Source organism: Peromyscus eremicus, chromosome 12 (genome assembly GCF_949786415.1).
Source record: "Peromyscus eremicus chromosome 12, PerEre_H2_v1, whole genome shotgun sequence".
NCBI classification, from domain to species: Eukaryota; Metazoa; Chordata; class Mammalia; order Rodentia; family Cricetidae; genus Peromyscus; species Peromyscus eremicus.
This window is the reverse complement of record NC_081428.1, coordinates 16,922,865-16,944,840: the sequence shown is the minus strand read 5'-3', so window position 1 is coordinate 16,944,840 and position 21,976 is coordinate 16,922,865.

Below are 21,976 nucleotides of genomic sequence, written 5' to 3'. Positions count from 1 at the left end.
TCCAAAATATGCACATTTTACCCACTGAGACAAAAAATGCACAATAAAATGATAATTATTTTGACATACATTCTGCACTGTGGAACACAGAAACAATAAACATCACTTTAAAATTTTTTAAAAATGATGTGGTATATACAAATTAAAAACTCAATTCTTTATTACTTCTTTCTTAATATTACAAAGGTATTTCTGTTTCTTCCTATGGTCATAGATCCCATTCATATTCAGTTTGTTTTTACAATGTATTCTTCTTTTCTTATTTTTTGAAATATGTAATGACATTTAAAATATATTTTACAGAAATATTTATTTTCTTTCATGTATATGAGTGTTTGCATTCATGTATACATGTATATATTTACACCAAATGTGTGCCTGATTCCCTTTGAGGTGAGAGAAGGGCACTGGATTCTCAGGAACTGGTGCTGTGAGTGTTTGCAAATTACCATGTGGGTACTGGGAACTGAACCTGGGTCCCTTGCAAGTGAAACGAATGCACTTAACCATTGAGTCATCCTCATCCTCAAGAATGTGGCTCTTAAGTTCATTTTTTTTGGAGATGTCATACATTAATACTCTATGCATTATGTCCATACCTCCCTCTACCCTCTCCAAATCCTTCTGTAGCCTTCCTACACTCTAACACAAGTTAATAACTTCTTATTCTTTTAGTATTTTCTCTCCCTCTCCCTGCCTCCCACCCCCATCTTGCTTTGGCAACAGTATTAATGAGATTTTCTTTCACATACAAAAGACATTCTCTTACAGCAGATATCTTGGTACTCTTCCTTTACAATCTTCCACCCTCTTAAGTGATGTTTCCTGAGCCTTGAGTATAGAAGTCATGTTGTAGATGTATAAGCTGGAGTTGGGAAGATACTTACTGTCAATAGTTCTCTACATCTCAGACAGTTATGGATTTCTGTGATGGTTTTAATCTACTACAAGAAGAATCTTTGATGATGGGTCAGAGATATATTTATCACAGAAAGCAAGTGGGAAATCTCTGTCTAAGGCATTAGGTCTCTCTCTCCAATCTCCTATGATAATCCTACTATTCAACAACTACCCTTCTCTTCTATTCAAAACTAATCTCCATTTCACAGAAAAACAAATAAGCCTTTCAGTACTGTTGATGTCAAGAATGCAAGACATAAACAGAATATGAACTAGATGATAATGCTATGCAAACATATTGAGAGCTGCTGGTAGCAAAAGTCCATGAGAGTATACAGCAGTGACAACTAGAGTTCAGAAGGTCAACCTATCAGAACTAAGGGTTCTGTTAGAGGAAACCATCACGCAAGGTGTTATGGAATTACTGCCTTTTGAATGAACTGGCTGTCTCTTGTTGTAAACTTCTTGTGCAATAACAGCTATGATTCTCCCCATTTACCGTGCATCTCCATGTTACGTGTACATGTAATCTCAGGACTGCATCTCAATCTTGGGCACAACTTTCCATTTACATTTGGGGTAATTGGATAACTGTCCCCAGCTGTGTTTATCTTTCATTAACATATATCTGGCCAAGGTCATTCTCCGGACAAAAGTATTTCAGCAAAGACACCTTTTTCCAAGGACAAAACTGCACATAGATAAACATTAGCTCATCTCACTCACAGATAGAACCACTAACAATTAAATCTTTAACTCCTTACCTTCACCCTGGGTTATTTACACAAGATCTTAACTTAAGAGACTTACTGCTCACATTCCTGGGATGATGTTTTAGCCACTTGCTAAATACTGAGTTAAGGCAGTTACTTCCCACTGACCCCAGGAGATTGCCTCCAGGCCAGGCAGGCAATAGGTGCCAAGCTTCTTTCTTATACAAGTTAAATTTTTATTCCTCCTCAGCCAGGTGCTATTCCTAGATTTTCTCCTCAGCAATTACTCTGAGTGAAAGTGCTTTTACTAACAAAATGCTGCATGCTCTGACAGAGGTTGCTTAGCCACCTAGCATATGTCCCCCTTCCTATCAGAAAGCAGCTGCAGCCGGGATGAGTGGGAAAAGTGGCGCCAAAGACAGTTTACTTTCTTGTGACTTATTGACCCCTAACATTCTACCTAGCCATTTCTAGATTATAGTTTGAGCACGTAAATTCCCTAATTGGTCTTAGCCTTTAGTTGACCCTACCAGAGAACTCCCCTTTAGTCACTCTCCTTTTGGGTTGTAATTGGAAGCTGACAATTAATTGCTTTATGTGTGGGTCCTTATCACCTCTCTCTGCGACCCTGAAAATTTCAAGCTTCACATTGCTTTACCAAAGAATTACTGTGTGGGTATATATACTGGTTCTCTGAGAGCACTGGGAGGATAGGATTGATGGAAAAGAACAAAGATGAGGACGGAGATGGAAAGAATTAGGTAGAATGATGAGAGAACAGCAGAAGGGACCGAGAGCAGGAGGGACCGAGAGGAGCTAAGTAAGAGAGCAGAAAAGAAACTGTGTAGATGGAATCGCCATAGACGAATAAAGTGAATGGACTAAAGAACTCAGTGTGCTTAGATTTATTGAATATCCCTCAGATTAGAATCCTCAGCTGGTTGGTAGACTTTTCCGTGGACCCTGGGAGCAAACAATATAGGCTGGACCTAATGTTGTTTGCGTTACAAACAGATGATTAGGGAGCCAACTTGTGACTGAGATAACAATAAAGATATTTTAAAAATACTACTATGTTAATTTTGTAAACTACTACATGTGTTACCAAATATCCAATTGAAATAAAACCTCTTTTAAAAGTATTCTTCTGCTAGGTTATGCCTTTTTTTATATTGTCCACTCTGGTTTAATTTGGGTGACTCAGAGGCTACCGTCTGGATGCTTTATAAATCTCCCAAAATTTTAGCTTATACCTTTCTTCTTATCCTAAAGTCCTTACCAGTTACCAAAAATCTCAGCATCTTAGAAAATGAATGCTTATGTCATTGAAAATGAAGGGAAGGCATTCTTGCATACTTCAGATTTTAATAACTGTCCACTCAACACTGGTATCTTCATCGGTTAACAACTCATATCCCAAGAGTTGAAGGCGTCACTGACAATTTACACAGTACCCTTGCCAATTCAGTCAAATATGGCAGTTCCGACTCATGGTGATCTCTTTTGACAGTTCATATCTTATACACACTGAGTTCTTACTCTCTTTTTTAGGTAGGCCGCAAATCATTTATCTGAAAAACTACATTTACTTGCCACTCTAACTGTACCACATCTCATTCAGTTCATGATAGACTTTTAATGACACTTGAATGCACAGGCTAATAAAATTTGTAGCATTCACATGCATTCTATAAGAGTCCAAATTATTATTAGTGGCTTTAAATTTCCACATTTCATTTCAATTTTTTTAAAATCTTTATTATTGGGTTTGCAAATGCATATGATGTATGTGTGAGTATGGGCTTGTGTGTGCCATAACATAAGTGTGGAGGTTAGAGGGTGATGTTCTTGGAGTCCATTCTTTCCTACCTTGTTGAGGCTGCATCACTGCTACCCTGTTGATGCTGTCTCACTGTTGTTTCTGCTCTCCTCTCCTCTCCTCCCCTCCCCTCCCCTCCCCTCTCCTCCTCTTCTCTTCCCTTCTCTTCCCTTCCCTTCCCTTCCCTTCCCTTCCCTTCCCTTCCCTTCCCTTCCCTTCCCTTCCCTTCTCTTCTCTTCTCTTCTCTTCTTTTCTCTTCTCTTCCCTTCTCTTCTACATACTCTCATTCCATGCCAGCTCCCCTGCTCACACTGAGTCAGTTCTCCTGTATTCATATCTCCCCTCACGACAAAAGTACTGAGCTTGCAGATGTGAGCCTCCACTCCCAGCTTTTTTTTTTAGGTTCTTGAGGACCAACTTCATGTCATCCAGCTGTGTATCAAACACCCTAAATTGTGGGGCAATCTCACTGTGAAACACTGGTTTTTGTTAGGCAATATATGCTATATTACTTTGCAAGGGCCACCATAAGTAAAATTCAATAAGGTGCCACAAATAGCAGTGTGGTGGGTAAATTTTTGTCAGCCTGCCATAAGTAAGGTTGTCTTGGAAGAGGAACCACAATTGAGAAAATGCTTCCCTGTAGATTTCCTGCAGAAAAGTCTATAGGGGGGAATTTTCTTGATTCATAATTTATGTGGATGAGCCCAGCTCATGCTGGGAAGTATAACTCCTTAACAAGTGGTCCTGGGTTGTATAAAAATGCAATCTGAGCAAGCCAGTAATCAATATTCCTTCATGCCCTCTGTTTCAATTCCTGCCTCCAGGTTCCTGCCCTGACTTCTCTCAGTGATGGAGTGTGACCTGACGATTGCAAACTGAAATAAATCCTTTCCTCCTTGAATCTCTTTTGGTCATGGTGTTTGACCACAGCAATAAAAACCTGAGCTGAGACAAATATAAACTCACAATTATGGAACTTAGAAATCCAGACACCGACAGATGTCATCATCAATAATTTTGTCATATTTTTATAGCAAGGTGATTTTTTTCAAAAGCAAAGTGTGTTTTATCTGAATTCTGCATCTCATGTAGCATCTAAAACCTTCTGTTTTCTTTTTTTCTTAAGTTAAAAATGTCTTAATATTTTATTCCTGGTACCACTACCACAATTTACATGATATATTGAAAAGAAAACAAAAAAGCTACAACAGAAGAAAGACCTCAGGAACGTACATCTAATTGACACGACATTGCATGAATCAATAGCTGCACTTTTTGCAAACTGTAGCTATGACAGTCCTGAACAAGAAGGGTTTCCTGTTTAAGTTGCAGTAACTTTTCTGACTATGGATCATCACTCTTTCTGTGGCAGATTTTACAGTTCCTCTAATGCATATAGGAAGACTGTCTCAAAGTAACCTGCAGCTTTTCTGACAACTCTTCACTCTCTCTCCTGCTAAGAATGGTAGCCCTTTTCTGTTGTTTATTTTTAAAACCTTCTGTTACCGTTTCCACCACTTCCACCCCCAGGTCCACAGCCACCACCATAGAGACTGCCTGAGCTTCTTCCACCAAAACTGCTCCCTTTTATAGGTCCATAATTTGACTGCTGTTGTCCACTATAGTTTCCAAAGTCATTGTAGTTCCCTTAATGAAAGAGCTCCTTCTGATTCAAATTTATTTAAGTGACTAATTGAAACACTGGCCTGTTCTCCAAATAACTGCACAAATTTTTTGTGTCACAAATTACAGAATAGAGAGACATTATTGCTCTAGTTTTAACATCCCCTCTGACTCTCATGTTGAAGTTAATTTCCATTTTAATCATGTTGCAAGGTGGGACCTTGAGAAGGTAATTGACAGTGTACCATGCTCATGAATGAAGAAAGTCATTATCACAGGAATGTTTTAGATATCATAGATATTGTTATTGGCCAGAAGATAAGTTTGTCTCCCACCTTGCCCTGCATATGTAAATTTTTCTCTGTCTTCTCCTTTTCCTTTCCCTCCTCTTTTCCTGTGTTCTCCTCCCTTCACCCTTTTCATCCTCATATTTTCTATTATGCTATGCATTCTGCCATTATTAGGAAACAATAAGAAGGTCCTTATGAAGTATTTTTCCTCAGTCTGGGACTTCTCATCTTAAGGAACCTTTAGCCAAGTAAACATTTGTTTATAGATTATCCAGTGGGCAGTATTCCATTAAAGCAACAAAAAATAGGCTAAGATTATACTATAATATAATACTATAATACTAACAATCATGTCTTCGGAATTGAATATTAAATGGAAGGTCAAAGTAACAATTCTATTCTGAAAATAAAAGTAATGCTAATCCTTTAATATTAATTATTTTCATCAACCAGTGCAATGAATCTTCATAAATTATTCACATTAGGACCTGTCAAGGCTGCTTATCTTCATTAAGTTTCCATGAGATTGAAAGATACATTTGAGAATTATGGGGAGAAAGAGTGACAAAAATCACATGAAAAATGATTTATTATGAAATAAAATGAGTTATCACAGAAGGGCAGAATAGAATCAATAGTTAAACTTTGAGGGCACATATCTCTGAGCATTATTCTGAAAAGTGAAGTATAAAAATTCAAAGACTGAAGGGAATATAGAGAAATATCTAAGTGGATTTGCAATTTTCAGAGATGAAGATTTGAAATGGAACAATATAAACTCTTTTGCTTTGAACCAAAGTCTTAGTAGCTGTAGCAAACTTGAAGCCTTATTTCATTAACTAATGCTATATTCTCACACTAAATAAAGCTTGCACTGAATACTTATACCATATATATAGATATGCAGAAATATAAATAATAAAATTCTTATCATCATAATCCAAATATCATGTAATGAAGTGTGTTAACTGCTGCTCATTCCCTGTTACTGCACACCTAATTTTTGTGTGTATGATTCTATAAAATGAGTCTTAAACCTATGTGCAATAATATTCTAATGAAAACACATAGGTAGTATGCATCAAGCAGAAAAAAATGGATTCTAATATGTATTTGTTAGGTATATCACCCTTGTCTTTCTTGGCAAAATAAGTGTATACAGAAAATTAAGAAAAAAGAAAACCCCAAAATATAGCAGATGCCATTACAAGAAATACTTAGAAAAGAGAAAAGATACACAGACTTGTTGTGGGATGGTCTGTATGTCAAGTGTGTTGCTGATTGGTCAATAAAAAAAAAAACACTGATTGGCCAGTGGTCAGGCAGGAAGTATAGGCGGGACAAGGAGGAGAATAAAGCTGGGAAGTGGAAGGCTGAGTCAGAGACACTGCCAGCTGTCACGATGACAAACAGCATGTGAAGATGCCGGTAAGCCACGAGCTACGTGGCAAGGTATAGATGAATGGAAATGGATTAATTTAAGCTGTAAGAACAGTTAGCAACGGCCATACTGTTTGTAACTAATATAAGTCTCTGTGTTTACTTTACCCACTCCTACTGCTAGGAATCTTGCCTGGTTATAGAAGTTGACCAGTCCAGGCTCCATATCAATACTAGGACACTAAGCTAGGATCACTCTCCTAACTACCAGGGAGTTTCCACTACACTAGGTTTCTACTTCATCCCCCAAATGCTCCCTGATTCTAGTCATCTCTCCCAGTACTCTCTCACTCCGTCCCTTCCACATCCCACCTGATCCCTCCTGATTCCATGCCTATTCACCCCGTGACCAGCTAAATCTCTTCTATTTCCTGTTCCCAGGGAGATCCATGTGTCCCTCCCTCTGTACTCCTTGTTACTCAGCCTCTTTGGGTCTGTGGATTGTAGCATGATCATCCTTTACTTTACAGCTAACGATCACTTATCACCAAAGTCCAATTTCACGAGGAAAAGTATACAGGACAGCTGTCCACAACAGAATTTTTCTCATTTCTTTGGAACAGTGTCTCTGTCTTGCAGGAATGCATGTGTCTGTTATATGCCTCAACCAACTACTCCCACACCTCCTTGCTTTTGAAGTTCCACCTTTTTCATGACATGAGTGTATCATGAGTGTATTCATGTTTACAAGTGTGTATAGCGGGGCGGGGGGGGGGGTATGAATGTGGACCTGCCTGTATCTTTCCATTTGTGGAGAAATCAGAAAACAACTTTCAAGAGTTGCTTCTGGCTTTATGCTTGTTAAATCAAGGTCTTCCTTGTTCTTTTTTATCCTGGCCTCAGTCTTAATGTGAGTGTTGGTTATCCACCTCAGCCAACACTGAACACACTAAGCCATATCCCCTGCCCTCTTTCATTATTATTATCCTGTTTTTTTAAGTGTTAAATATGTTTTTTATTGTTCAGATACTAATGCTGCTTTCATTGTGTCACCTTTTAGAATTTAGCTCTTTAACTAGAATCTTATTCACATATATTGTGAAGATGGTCAGACCGTCTGACCATCTATAGCCATTATAACTAGATTAGATTAGGCATACCTGAAACTGAATTCCTGGATGCCATGTCTCAACCTGCTATTCTTAGTGCCTTTCCTGCTGCTTACTGTATGTGGATTATCCACTTTCTACTCATGAGCAGATGCTATGTAATAGAGCCACAGGAGAAACATTATTTATAAATAAAGTCTTAGCAGATGTCATTAATGAAGACAAAATCATGCCCTTGTAAGAGCAGAAGAGGAAGATATACTAAAGTAAAGGGAATTTGAAAAGGAATTCAGAGACTGAGCTATTCAGCTAATATTAACTCTCAGAGGAACAGCAGGAGTCCTTTCAGAGATGGAAAAAGAAGGGAAGATTTCTTCCACAGATTTATAATGGAAGGGGCAAGGCCTTACCTTAAGATTTCTCCTCTTCATATCTGTGAGAGGACAAATCACTGTTATTATAAAGCACTCAGTGGTAATTTGTTGTGGTAACAGCAATAGGCTACTAAGCACAATACAAATAAAATGACAATGTTTGTATAATTAATTATATCTAGTCATTCTTTAATCAAAGTGATTTTTGTAAACAGATGGGCAGACATGTGAGAACCCTCAATTTCTAATGTATGTTATCTAGAACTAAGTAAATAAGCTTATGTTGAGGCAATTATGTGTTCTTTTTCAGAAGAAAGAACAATAGACTACCTTATAATCAGTAGAGTTAGCAAACTATGGATAACAGAACAAATTTCTCTCGAGAAGCTTTCTAAAATTTCCTAAGAACTATATTGACTTGAGACTTTTATCATATGTTTCGTAAAAGCAATATCATAATAGAAAGTTAAATTTTAATATTAAATAAATACCTAGTTCATTATTTTAAGCATCATTAACCTAAAAATTAAAACAAAAATCCTGCATTCATTAACAATGTTAAAACAGAAAAGTGTGTACCAGAACCCAATAACCCAGCCAGCAGTGAATACTTCATTAGATCTATCTGGTTAGTTCCCAACCAGGCACTCAGCTATTTAACTAGCTTCTTTATTAGTTGAAATAATTCTAGCAGTCCTTTCTTGGTTTCTCCAATACCCATTATTTCTCTTGATTAGTTTATCAAATTGAAACAAAATTAAATTTCTTACAGTTGCTACATTTCTCTAAGTCCTTTATATTTTATTTGTCCTTCATCTTGCCATGAGTTAGTCACAGTCTAATCAACAGAGGGAAATTTAATGTAGGTGATTGCTCACTATTAATGTAACTATAAAAACACAAAGACTTTTTAAAATACACGTAGAAGGAAGAAGTTGGTGGGGGATATGCACATTCTGAGGCTGAGGGACAGGTTTAGTTTGGAGAGGTGTGGGAGGCAGAGTTTGGATGACATCCGACAAGTTCCCTCTCTTCCCAACCAAAGAGTGTCCACATTTCCCCCTGAATTTAGTAACATTTGGTGTGGCATGTTGGTGGGTGAAGTTGGCTAGAACGTGAAGAACGGAGGTTCAGGATTCTAAGTGAAGGCTGAGATGGTGTTAGGCCTGCAGAAAACTGCTTTCTCACCTCACAAGCTCGGACTGACTGGGGACAAGTAGAGGCAGGTGAGTCTAGGGAACAGGCTTCATTAAGGAGAGACATGATTTCTGAGATGTACAGTGTCTGTTTGGGAAAGTTTTCACCAGGTTCCCGTCGGCACCAACAGCTTGCTGAGAAATGGATTTGACTTCAGCAGAGTTCCTTCCTGGACTCTCAACAGAGGCAAGATGAAACAAAAATGGCCATAAACCAGAGAAAGGGGCTCTTTGGTACGATCATGTCTCTCCGTCGCCCTCTACTGGCGATGATTTACATTGTGCGTCTCCTAAGCATTAGTACAGAGGAAGAACCAAGAGTGCCAACCCTCTGATACCCACTTCATGCATCTTGAGATCTCTAAGTTTGTCTTAAATGACTACTCCAAGGTCCAATAGTGGTAAATATTACAGAGTCACCTCATCTTCCCCTTTCTGTTGGTGTTTTGGTATACTCCTTATTCTGTAAAAGCTTATCTTCAGAGTCACTATTTGCAAAGGTTGTCTTTGATGTATCGGCACTGATGTGAATGAACACACATCTGTTAACTATTCCTATGTATCTTAAATTCGGTATTTCTCTTAGACCATATCATTTAAATCCTCATATAGCAATTTCAGATTATTGAAACATTTAATTCTGTTTATTCTTTGATGAATATTGAATTGTAGTATCAACCTAATTTCCCGCTATCTACCATGTTCAACGAAAGCTTAAAATACAGCTTGTGCCAATTTGTCAGCGGATTTTGATAGACTTTCTCCAAAGTCTATAAGATAACAAAGATTGTGCTATTAATTGATGCTCATAGATTTGGTTCAAATGGCATCTCTTTCATGTTTGAGAAGAAAAACATTCATTTAGGACATAGATCACTGTAACAGACTTGTTTATAATATATAAATGAACGACAGAATTTTAATAATGTATGGGTTTCTTAATACCTGCATTAAAATATGTACCCCCATATCTATTTGAGATCCAATACTGTGAGCAGAAATTGCAAAATATCTTAGACAAATTATATCAGCTTAATTTACTCTGATAGTGATTTCTTTTCTATAATCTTTAAGATTATTTTAAATATTAGCCACTTTTTGCTGTTTAACTACTTGTACAATTTTTGAGACACGCTTTTGTATGTATATATGTATTTGTGTGTATTCATAATTATGTATATGTTGATACAATCCTCTTTCATTGATATAAATTTGTGTTGAAGGGCCTAAAACATCCTCATTGGCTTTCATTATAAAGCACAATTTCCAAGTCATCACATCTTTGAAAAATGTAGGAGTGGTTTATGCACAGTTTAGTTCTGAATTCAGGGCTTAGTTTACACATGTGGCCTTGGGAAGCTAATAAATCACACTTAGTTGTGTTTTCCTCATCCATCAAATATGGAAGATAATATCCTTTTAGCCTCAAGACAAAGAGTGTATAAATATCCAGTCACAAATTAACATGTTCATAAATGTTCTTTATTAATATATAACTGGGCTTTAATTAAGTCTCTCATTCCATTAGCTGATCAACAAAACTTCACTTACAGTATGTTCGATTCATCATTTTCTGAGCCAGCTTTGTGCTTCCAGATAAGAAGATGCCTGAGAGAAGTGGAGCTTCTCCCAGCAAGAGTGGGTGCACCTGTGCTCGGCTGTGTGGCTGTGTGGGGTGGGAATCCCACTGGATGTTCTAGTCATCCCCTCTTGCACTGGTATTTATTCTCCTTGGATTCCCATCTTAGCTACAAGGCACTGAGAAGAGCAGCAGGTCCACGGTGTGTCACTGTCCTCGGATGTGTCCATCTGAGTCTCATGTATCTATTGGCACCAGAGCCGTACTGTGTAGCCTTGTAAGTCTTTGCCTTTAGACTTAGGTCCCTTGGTTCCTCTTGAGGATCTAGGAGCTGGCAGGCTGAAAAGACTTATAGGGTTTTCAAATTACATTGAATTTCCTTAGCCCTTTAGACCTTGTTAAATCAATACCACCACTGTTTTCTGAACAGTTGTGAATGTGAGTGTGTTTGTATCTATATTTATAATGGAAAGAGTGAAAGAAAATATCAGCATTACACAAACATTTCCTTCATGAACATTTTAAATTCAATTTTATATTTTTAACCTTAACTAATTGTTTTTGGCTAGACTTCTCTGAATCTATACCAGCAGCAAGACTATCTTCACAAAGTAATCTATGTGGTCAGAATAATATGTAGCATGATATTAAAAAAACTTGAAACTTATACCCATGGCCATGTGTTTTTCTGTGACACTGGACATTCATAACACATGAAGAAGAGTTTATAGATTCCTACATTATGGATGAATGCTAGAAACCTTGGCTAGGTCGACATCACCTAGATTTAGGTTAGATAACTCATGATTGATAGAGAAGGGAATTTCGCACAAGAACCTTCATGTCCAGCTACTGCTTGATGTTGTTTTAGGGGCTTATCTTTATTCCTTATGACCGTTGGTTCGAAATAAATGCCTGGAAATTTTTCATAGGTAGTGACACAAAATACTCCCATGGCATCAAAAAAGTCATTTCCCCCTTTCTGCTGTTCTATGTGAGTTGTTATGATATATTAAAAGAAAAATCTTCTGAGGAAAGGAGAAATTACTTACCATTTGCTTCTTACATGACCTCAGGCAAGTAACTGAGGTGGGCAGGGCCACGGCTTGTGTAAACCCAACAAGAAGAGAAAGAGAACTATCCCAGAAACTTACTGGAAAAATTTAATGCTGTATAAATGACTAACAGATGTTTCTTCTTTTCCCTGTGTTATGATTTTCATACAATTCTAGAAATAAAGGAAATACAATTTTATCTCATATAAAATTATTTTGAAATAAGATGGGGAAAAACTGAATGAATATTTTGAAGGCTATTTGCAAATAACTTGGAAATTTATACAAAATTTTGCCTAAAATTATACCTTCACAGTATAATTCCATTTTATTTAAGGTTTCCCTGTATTCCAGAAATGTATGCATTTAATAAAATTAAAAACAACAATAGACAGGCTAACATGGACCATGGAATGCCCCAGAGCCCTTAACCCTATACTGAGAAGCCCTTGTGATTAAAAAAAGCTGAGAACAGGAAAACTAGTCTTCCCCAGAGAAGAGCACACCAACTTTTTATCCTATTCCAAATGGTCAATCTTAAAAACACACAGACAAATAATATTATACAGTCTGATGGGATTGCACTTATGTATTTAGGAATGTATATGTATGTACATACACATATATGTTTGTACAAAAATTAATGGAAAAAGAGACCATCTATGAGACAGTTTAAAAGGGGGGGAAGGGAGATGGAAATGACATAATTACATTATAATTGCAAAAAAAAAACAGATGAATTAATAATAAGAAAAAAGTAAAAGTGTAACATCCAAATGCTACCGAGCTAAGAACTAGCTTTGTGAGACCACTCTTATGGGCAGCTGGTGTGTGAAGAGCCTCCATAGTAGAGAGTATCAGATGTGAGAGTTGTGGGAGCACAAAGTGAATTTCCAGTTAGCAGGAAACCTTAGCCCTCAGGAATGCTTTTCACACTCCTATAGCTTGTTTTCTTTCATCTTTCAGCTTTGGCTAAAATCTGCTGACTGTGAAGTATGCCTCCTGACTGACACAAAATGCAACGGATTTTACTCCTTTTGCTTTGTTCGATGATTTCTCTCTCCTCAGGTATCTTATTTGGCATATTTTAATGTGTCTTCAGTTCCTTCTTTTTTATGCCTTTAAGTGTGATGTGGGCCCCAAACATTATGATTTAATTTACCTCTTCCCACGGAAATTGTGGTTATATTGGATATATATTGTTTGGCATTGCTAATATTTTCTTAAATATATGCGATGACTGTGTGGTGGTATATGGTGGTAAGACTAGAACTCAGGATAATTCCATGCTAACCTGAGCTAAGAGACCATGTTTCTTAAAAAATAATAAATGCATCTTTAGAAGAAATAAGTGCACATTTCTCTATACTATATTTTATAGAGAGCATATCTTCCTTTAAATTATACTGAACACGTTACTCTGTAACATTGAAACCCTTCAGTGTTTCTTACTCTTTTCAACAAATTTTGGTTCCATTAAAGCATTTTGGAGCATTTATGAATTAATAATTGTGGGAGACTGTAATGAGTTAATATCTGGAAATGGAGTCCAATTTTTAACTTAGTATGTATGCACTAGGGGCATAAGTAACCTTGAAGTGTGTTCCTTTACAGCTGAGAGGGGTGCATCTAGAGAACTTAATCACCTTACTTCTAAGTTCACATATACCTGGTCCAAATCAAACCCAGCTCCATGCCATTCAGTGTCTAATCCTCTGAATCACATCAGAGCATCATTACCAGGTCATACAAAATTGAAAGACCCATCCTAAATTGTCCTTCTTAGTGAAATATTTTTATGTATTATACATCGAATCTTTTCCTATCAGTTCATATATCCAGGAATAGTAAGGGTACTTGCCATATACCTGATGATACTTCAATAAGCATACTCTAATTCTCTAATTTTCATTTTAAATAAAAATTGTGTATGGTGTTTAAAAGGAATTATATACATTCATTAAAGGTATGGTATCATTATAAAATTCAGTACTATATTGAAAATAGCATATAATTCTTTGTTTATTATTAAGCAAATTTTTATATAATCAGCCAAATGGTGGAAGAGGAGATCCTCTGCTAGCATTCTTCCATAGCAACACTAATTTGAGACCATCTTAAAGGGAAAAATGTTTTATATCATGATTGGGAGGAGACGATAAAACCCCAACATTCCTCTAAAGACTACACCATAACCCCAGCCAAAGGTCATGAATCACTGAATGTGGTACACACTTCAGATTATTTGCTCATCCAAATGAAGAGACAAGATCAGACTAAGCATGCCATGAAGTTCCTGGTAAAATCAATATTATCAAATAAACTACCAAAGGTTCCGTAACAAGCAAGTCTGTTAATAAAGATATACTGATCATAAACATTATAATTATGACAAAATTTAGTGATATGCAAGGGAACATATCTGAACAATACAGCAATTTAAGTAAAATGCATAAACAAAATAAAAAGTCTAATGAAGAAATAAAGTGCCTAATATGATGTTAAACACATGTAATCACAGTGCTCAGGAGACTAAGGCAGGAAGATCAATTTGAGCTCCACAGGGATGCACTGATAAAAAAACCTAAAACCAGCAATCATAAAGCTTATGAATACATCAGTGGAAATAAAAGTCTTGATAGATAGCTTTCACAAAAGATTACATTATTTAGAAAGAAAAAGTGGCATACATGTACATAAGTAACTTAAAATTAAAGAATAGAAGATAAAAAAAGACAGCCAAGTTGACCCTACATTCCTATAGAACCACAAAAGACTTGATGAATAGATTTAACAATATTGACTAAAAGCCATAAGCTTAGTGACATCAATACTTAACAAGGTTCCTCCAGTGTCACAAGGCCATAGTGGTAAAAATAATATCAGGGCAGGCTCACCCATGCCCTGCAGTCCAGGCAGGCAGACGCCACTATGATGAACAGGTATGTGGTGGAGAAATGAGAGAAAAGAAGTAGAACGGTTCATGCCTTGTGTGTGGAGAGAAGCAGAACTGAAGACTCCACAGCAGTGGGGAACAGGCTAATATGGGTATCCTAAACTACCACCTGGGGCTGTGTGATGTCTGGGCCTGTGCTACAGTCAATAGCCATGTCTGGGTCCTGGGCCTTACTGAAGCTGGTAACCCATGCTACCAATGATGATTGGAAGTGGATGCCCATGGTCTGGGCTGCCACCTGAGGCCATGTTGATGTCCGAGGGCCATGCTACTGGGATTATCTTGATCTGAGTGTCCTCTGCTGCCACCAGAGATCATGTTGACATCCAGGCCAAGCTGCAGCCAAGGGCCATGTCTCAGCCAGGGTCTGCGTTGATGTCAGTGGCCCATGTTACCATGGGGGGCATGGGAGATCTGACCCCAGTGGCCTGAACTGGAAAACTGGTCCTGCCCCTCTCCAGCTGCCTCAGCAGGACAGTTGCCCCACCTCCAGGGAAAACTGTCCCCAGTGGTTTGGGTGCTGGCGAGCTGTTCCCAACCTTCCTAACCCTGGGAGAACTGCACCCCACCCTACCATCACCTCCCCACCTCCACCCCACCCCTGTGGGAGGCCGTGGGAGTCCAGCTCCTACTTTTCCCAACCTTTGAAGGGTACTTATGAGAGAGGGATAAGAAAATATTAGACAGAGAGACCTAGCTGACAAGAAGAAAGACAGAAACACAGGATAGTTTCAGGAGGGCCTGGATCACTACCCATGGCCATGTCAAGGGGCAGAGCAAAAGACTTCCCCCTTGCAAGATCAAAGCACAGCACAGTCATGTGTAGACCCTTCCAAACACCTGGTAACCACGCCTGTGGTTAAATCTTGCCCTTATGCATTCTTCCTGGGTAAAGCATCTCAGATTCTCGAACCCTGAGTAAGTGTTCACTAGGAAACCTCTGTGGGTCTCCACACACTTCCACCCCCACCCACTTACCCCCCACCCTATCCCTCACCACATGCTCAGGAGAGCTGGGCCCTGACTCTCTCATGAGGGGGGGCAGTTCCTGTGGATGCGGGGAATGACCAGTCAGCTACTGCTCAGGCCAACCTCCAGGACTTTGAATATCTACCCCATCTACGCCCTTCGGGAGCAGGTGAAGGGATGGACCTAATGAACCATAGCTGCAGGATCTTCATGACTGGGAGTAACAATAGGCTATCAGAGAGAAGTTTGGGTGAGTGTCCAGTGTTGATGATATACTAGAAGCCAGAGGCCTTGAACCAGACCAACAACTCACTGCAATGAACATTTGCAAGAAAAGCTGTTTGGGCTAGAGGGTATACCACAGCTCTAAAAGGCCCCTACGACAAAAGAATGTATGATGGAGAGGAGGGAAAGACTGAGGAGCAAAATGTTTGCTTTCCTTTTGTTTTTATTTTTCATTTATATCTTTTGACGGGGTGGGGTAAGGCTGTGATGGTGGAGGGGGACATGGAAGGACTGGGAAAGGGGTGGGATTGAAGTACATGATGTGAAATTTCCAAAGAATCAATTAAAAACGTACGTTACAAATTAAAATAATAGTATCACAGCAGCCTAAAGGTATTCACAGGGATTAATTATGCGGGTTAGTTTTTTGTCAACTTGACACAGTCTACAGTCACCTGGGAAAAGCAAGCCTTACTTGGGGACTTGCCTCCGGTGGCCATGTCTGTGTGAACTTGTCCCAATCGACCATTGGTGTGGAAGAGCCCAGCTTACTCCGTGGAGTGCCATCCCTGGCAGGCGGTTCTGAACTATACAAGGATGCTCTTTAAGCATGAGTGAATGAATGAGCCAATAGGCAATATTTCTCCATGGTCTCTTCCTTAGTTCCTACATCCTTCTGTAAATTCCTGCTTTAACTTATCTTAGCAATGGACTGTTATCTGAATGTCTAAGCGGAAATAAACCTGTGGCTCCCAAAGTTGCCTTTAATGAGAAGGTTTTGTCACATCAACAGAAATCAAACTACCACGTTTTGGGAACAGAGAAGAACTCAGAAATGCCCTCATCAATGCTCTTTCAAGAGATACTGAAAACTTGAAGCAAAACAAAATGTTGATAAGCCAGGACTTCCTGTTTCCTGAAGTTCTTCATAGGTCAGGACAGCCTAGGCACATGGTGCTATAAAAGAAATGAAATGACTTATGCAGGCTGAATAGTTCCACTTATTTCATTGCTCACAAACACACTCTTTAAAGTACAACTAGCCAAAAGATTCACACATCTTTTTTTTTAATTATGAACTGTATGGCCATTAGCTCAGGCTTATTACTGACTAGCTCTTACACTTAAATTAACATGTAATTCTTATCTATGTTTAGCCACGTGGCTTAGTATGTTTTCTCAGTTCTGCCTTGTCATCTTGCTTCCTATGTGTATGGCTGGCGACTCCTGACTCTGCTCTTCCTCTTCCCAGAATTCTTTTAGTCTGCTTGCCCCACCCATACTTCCTGCCTGGTTACTGGCTAATCAGCATTTTACCTATTTTATTTATTTATTTATTTTTAATTAAGAATTTTTCCATTCATCCTACATATCAGTCACAGATTCCCCTGTCCTCCTTCCTCCCACCCCTCAGCCCTGCCCCTGTCCCCCCCCCCCCCCACAAACAATGGTCGAGAAGGTACCTGAGCTGACCTACTCTGGTGATCAGATGGCTCAATTAGGGAACTGTCATCATAGAACCCTCATTCAGTGACTGGTGGAACCAGATGCAGAGATCCATGACCAGGTCCCAGGTGGAACTCCAGGAGTCCAATTGACAAAAGAGAAGAGGGATTATATGAGCAAGAGATATTAAGACTGTGGTTGGAAAAATACAGACAACTAGCCAAACTAGTGGAAACACATGAACTGTGGACCAATAGATTCACACATCTTATACAATGCAAAATACAAAGCCATTCATTAAGGCACATGCTCCTTAATTACAATATAATATACACTCTAGTAAAATTTATTTGTGTGCTATCACAAAAAAAGAGGTTTTGTTTTGCTTTATGTGCTTTTATGTGAAATACCCTTTAAGTAGGGTAAAAAAGAGAATGTCTTTATTTTATTAGTGATTTATATCCCCAAATCATAAGAAGCAATAGAAAAAGATCAGATTTTAAATCACAATTGTAAACTAAAAGTACTTTAGTAATGCCAACTTGATTATTATTTACCAAAGGATTTTTCAGGTAATTTCATCAACCTCTCCACTCATACTTAGCACAAAGACTCACTTTTAAGAACTGACAAAGCTATTTTGAGTAGTCTGACAAAATTTGAGTTGTTTCAGCAAAGAAAGAGTAAATGATGTATTACCTGAGTTGTTAATGAGGATAATTAGTATTTTTGTAAGAAAAAATCTCAAAACATGAAAATTATCATTATTATCTTTTGTGTTCTAATGGGAAAATAAAAGTTCACTTGTGTTGGTGATTTGATCTGATTTTTTTTCATATACTGGTTCATTTGCATGTCTTATTTTGAAAAGTATAGATTCATAATATTTGTTTTAATTGAGTTATTTGTTTTCCTGCTATGGTTTGAGTTTCTTACATGTACTTCATATATATGTTATATATATAATATTATCATATATTTATATATAATCATTATATATAATCAATATGCATGTTTCCTTTTTTTGTTAACAAAGCTAAAAGTGATCTGTAATTTTTGAAAATTAGATTTCATAATTTAATAACATTTTGGAATTTATTTTCTCTGTTAAATGCTGGCTTTAGCGTTTTGTCATTGTTGTTGCTTTTTGTTTGTTATTGTTTTTTCATCTGGATCTAAATAACAAATAGAAGTAGAATGTTCATGGAATTCTGAAACAGCAGATGTACAGTTTTCTTCTACCCTTATATATGGTTTGGCTGAGTACCACAGTAAACAACTTCAGTAAGTACAATCCGATTTATGTAAGCTACTTTCTTACATAAAATCTCCTTTGTGGGAGCAACATCAAAGTTGATTTGAAATGTCTACTCATTGAAAGTTAATGTTTTTTTTGGCCATGTCTCCATTAAAGTTTCTGTACAACCTGAATTCTTAAGAAAAAAAAAAAAGCTAGCTACATCTTACTATTTAGGAAATGTCAATACAAAGAACCAAAATAAATCTACCTTATTTTCCCGATTTCATCTCTGTTTGTCTTTCTTTTTACACGCCAGTTCTCTTTTTCTTTTGAAAGACTTGTTTATAATTTAACACCTTCAAGTCATTAAAAATTTAATGGCTCAGTGGTTAAGAATGACAAGTTCTTGGAGCTCACCTAGGTTTATTTTCAAGACAAAAGTGTCTGTTCCAGTTGTAACGCAGGTGTAGTATAAACACGTCAGTGGTGACATGCATTCTACTCCACTTCTAAGTGACGGTTGCCACTACTATATTTATAAACTGAATGTAGGAAGTTTCCCACAGAGGAGCAGGCAATGTTGTTAGACAGGACAAAGACACTTCTTCAAAGTTAGATAACAAAAATCTATTTAAAAGTGGCATTTGAAGAAATTCTTTAATTTCTAAATGTTTATCAGAAAAACTTACTAGAGGGTAATCTGTAAGTATATTTGTCATATTGAAGTATTGGCATTGCCAATTTAGCAAGTGACATCTTTAGCAATTAATATTAGAATTCCCCCAAAGTATATTTATATATTTTTATTATATTATTATGTATTATAAAAGTGTAACATAGTATTTTTGTTTACATACTTTGTAATTTCATTAAAACTAAATTTTATGTTATCAGATACAATATCTCCTGTCTTTCCTGTATAAATTAAAAAGTTTAAATTTCATATCAGTATCAATTATAGCTGTATAGATTATGTTTATTTTTATTGAGCTATTTCATTTTAACTATTTTATATGAAAGTACATATTGAAGGCATAAAAATGATTTATTTTAATTTCTACAATAATATAAATTCTAGAGCACACTTTATGAACCCTATGAATGTTTATCAAGTGTCCTTAGGTTTATGAATATGTTAATTAAGTTTGAAATTGACTTTGGAAATTAATGTTTAATTTCAATTTGTCCCAAGAACCACCAAGTTTCTTCTTGGTGCTCACCCATGGGGAAGGTTTCAGACCCAACTGTCCCTTTAGTCTGCGAGGTTCAAGTTCATTGACACAGTCATGGTGTCTATCAATCCCAGACCTGTTTTCATCTTAACGTTGGCTTCTTTTTATCAATAAAACAGAAGTGCTGACCTTTCCTCATCTAATAATTGTGTCCCAATGTTTATAGCCTGAAAAATATTAGGGTACAGAAAGAATTCATTAAGTTTAGGTGATAGAACTTGGCTAAAATTGTCAGGCTGATGTTCCTGCCTTCAGATTTAAACATTTATAGTAATCTCTCCATTTGTAAAACAAAAAAAATGAAAATAACTCAATTGACTGGTTATAAGTTATAGCAATACATTCTATAAATATGAAAACTTGTTGAAATTGTTGCACTCAACCTTTTTCTGTGTCTATTGCTCCTGTGTCTGTATGTATGAATAATCCACAAGGTGTTTTTTCTCTCTGCAGATATCTTCAGTCTGCCTAAATAAAATTATCAATGCAAGCACAGTCCTTCCTGTTTCCACTTGGACTATAAAATATATTCTGTTGCAGTTCATCTATATTACCCCACACTTTATGGAAATCTACATACTAAGAAAAATAACCTTATAACACTTCAGTCTTAGCATATAATGTAAAGATCAAAGTTTCCTTGAAAACCCCCTTTCTCAACAGATTTGAAATAATATAAATATTTAAACCCACAAAATCTATAAAATAGAGAATGGATTTTATTTTAATATTAGAACTGTTCTTAAGATCCTCAAAGGAATCCTAGTAAAACAAAGTCTGTATCTACCAAAACCAACATTTGTGTAAGTTCTATATTCAGTGAGACACTGTAGCTTAGGTCCACCTTTGACAACAAACCATGGTCATTTTGTCCAACATTTTGTACCTGTAACTAGTTAATATATTATACAATGACAGTCTTTTTTATTCGATGTATTGTATCATTTCCTCAAATTCTTCCTATAGTATAATATATAATTGACATTATTAAGCACAAGTGGAATCTTCAGTCCATATACCACCACTTTTGAATTACTTAAAGTTGATGATCACTGCATTTTACATTAATGAATAGAGACAATTCATACTTAAAGTAGGAAAAACATTCAAAGTCACTGAAAGATATTTTAAGAATAAATAAATATTAAGAGTACTTTTTTCTGCCGGGCGGTGGTGGCGCACGCCTTTAATCCCAGCACTTGGGAGGCAGAGCCAGGTGGATCTCTGTGAGTTCGAGGCCAGCCTGGGCTACCAAGTGAGTTCCAGGAGAGGCGCAAAGCTACACAGAGAAAACCTGTCTCGAAAAGCCAAAAAAAAAAAAAAAAGAGTACATTTTTCTTAAGTCTTAGTTCAGTGTTTTTATATGACAGAGAACAATATTCTCTTGTATTTTTGAAACATTGGAAAATGGAGTTTCATACTGTCTTGGTTCTCTGAACAACTTAACAGCCCAGATAATTTTTTTTTTACCAAAAAATAACTTAATCATGAAAAAACAAACAAACAGAAAACTTATTATAATGTACTTATTTTTATCCCTACAAAGCATCTACTTTGCAGCATGAATGGTAAATTATCATTAATGAATCTGTATTTATCAATATTTACTCACCAAAATTTATTTGTAACTGCATAGAAATACTTGAAGTATTCAATGATCATTCAAAGATATGTAGACTAAGGAAAAATGCAAGTCATGTGATACATTGCTAGCTAAAGTTAATACTTAATTGTCTTGTTTCAATTCTCACATTATAAACATTTATGTCAAGTGGATGTAACTAGAAAAAAATCACATTGAAAGAGGTAGACAAGACCCAGAAAGGTAAATGTGGTATTATTAGTTCATACATAGATATTTAGCTAC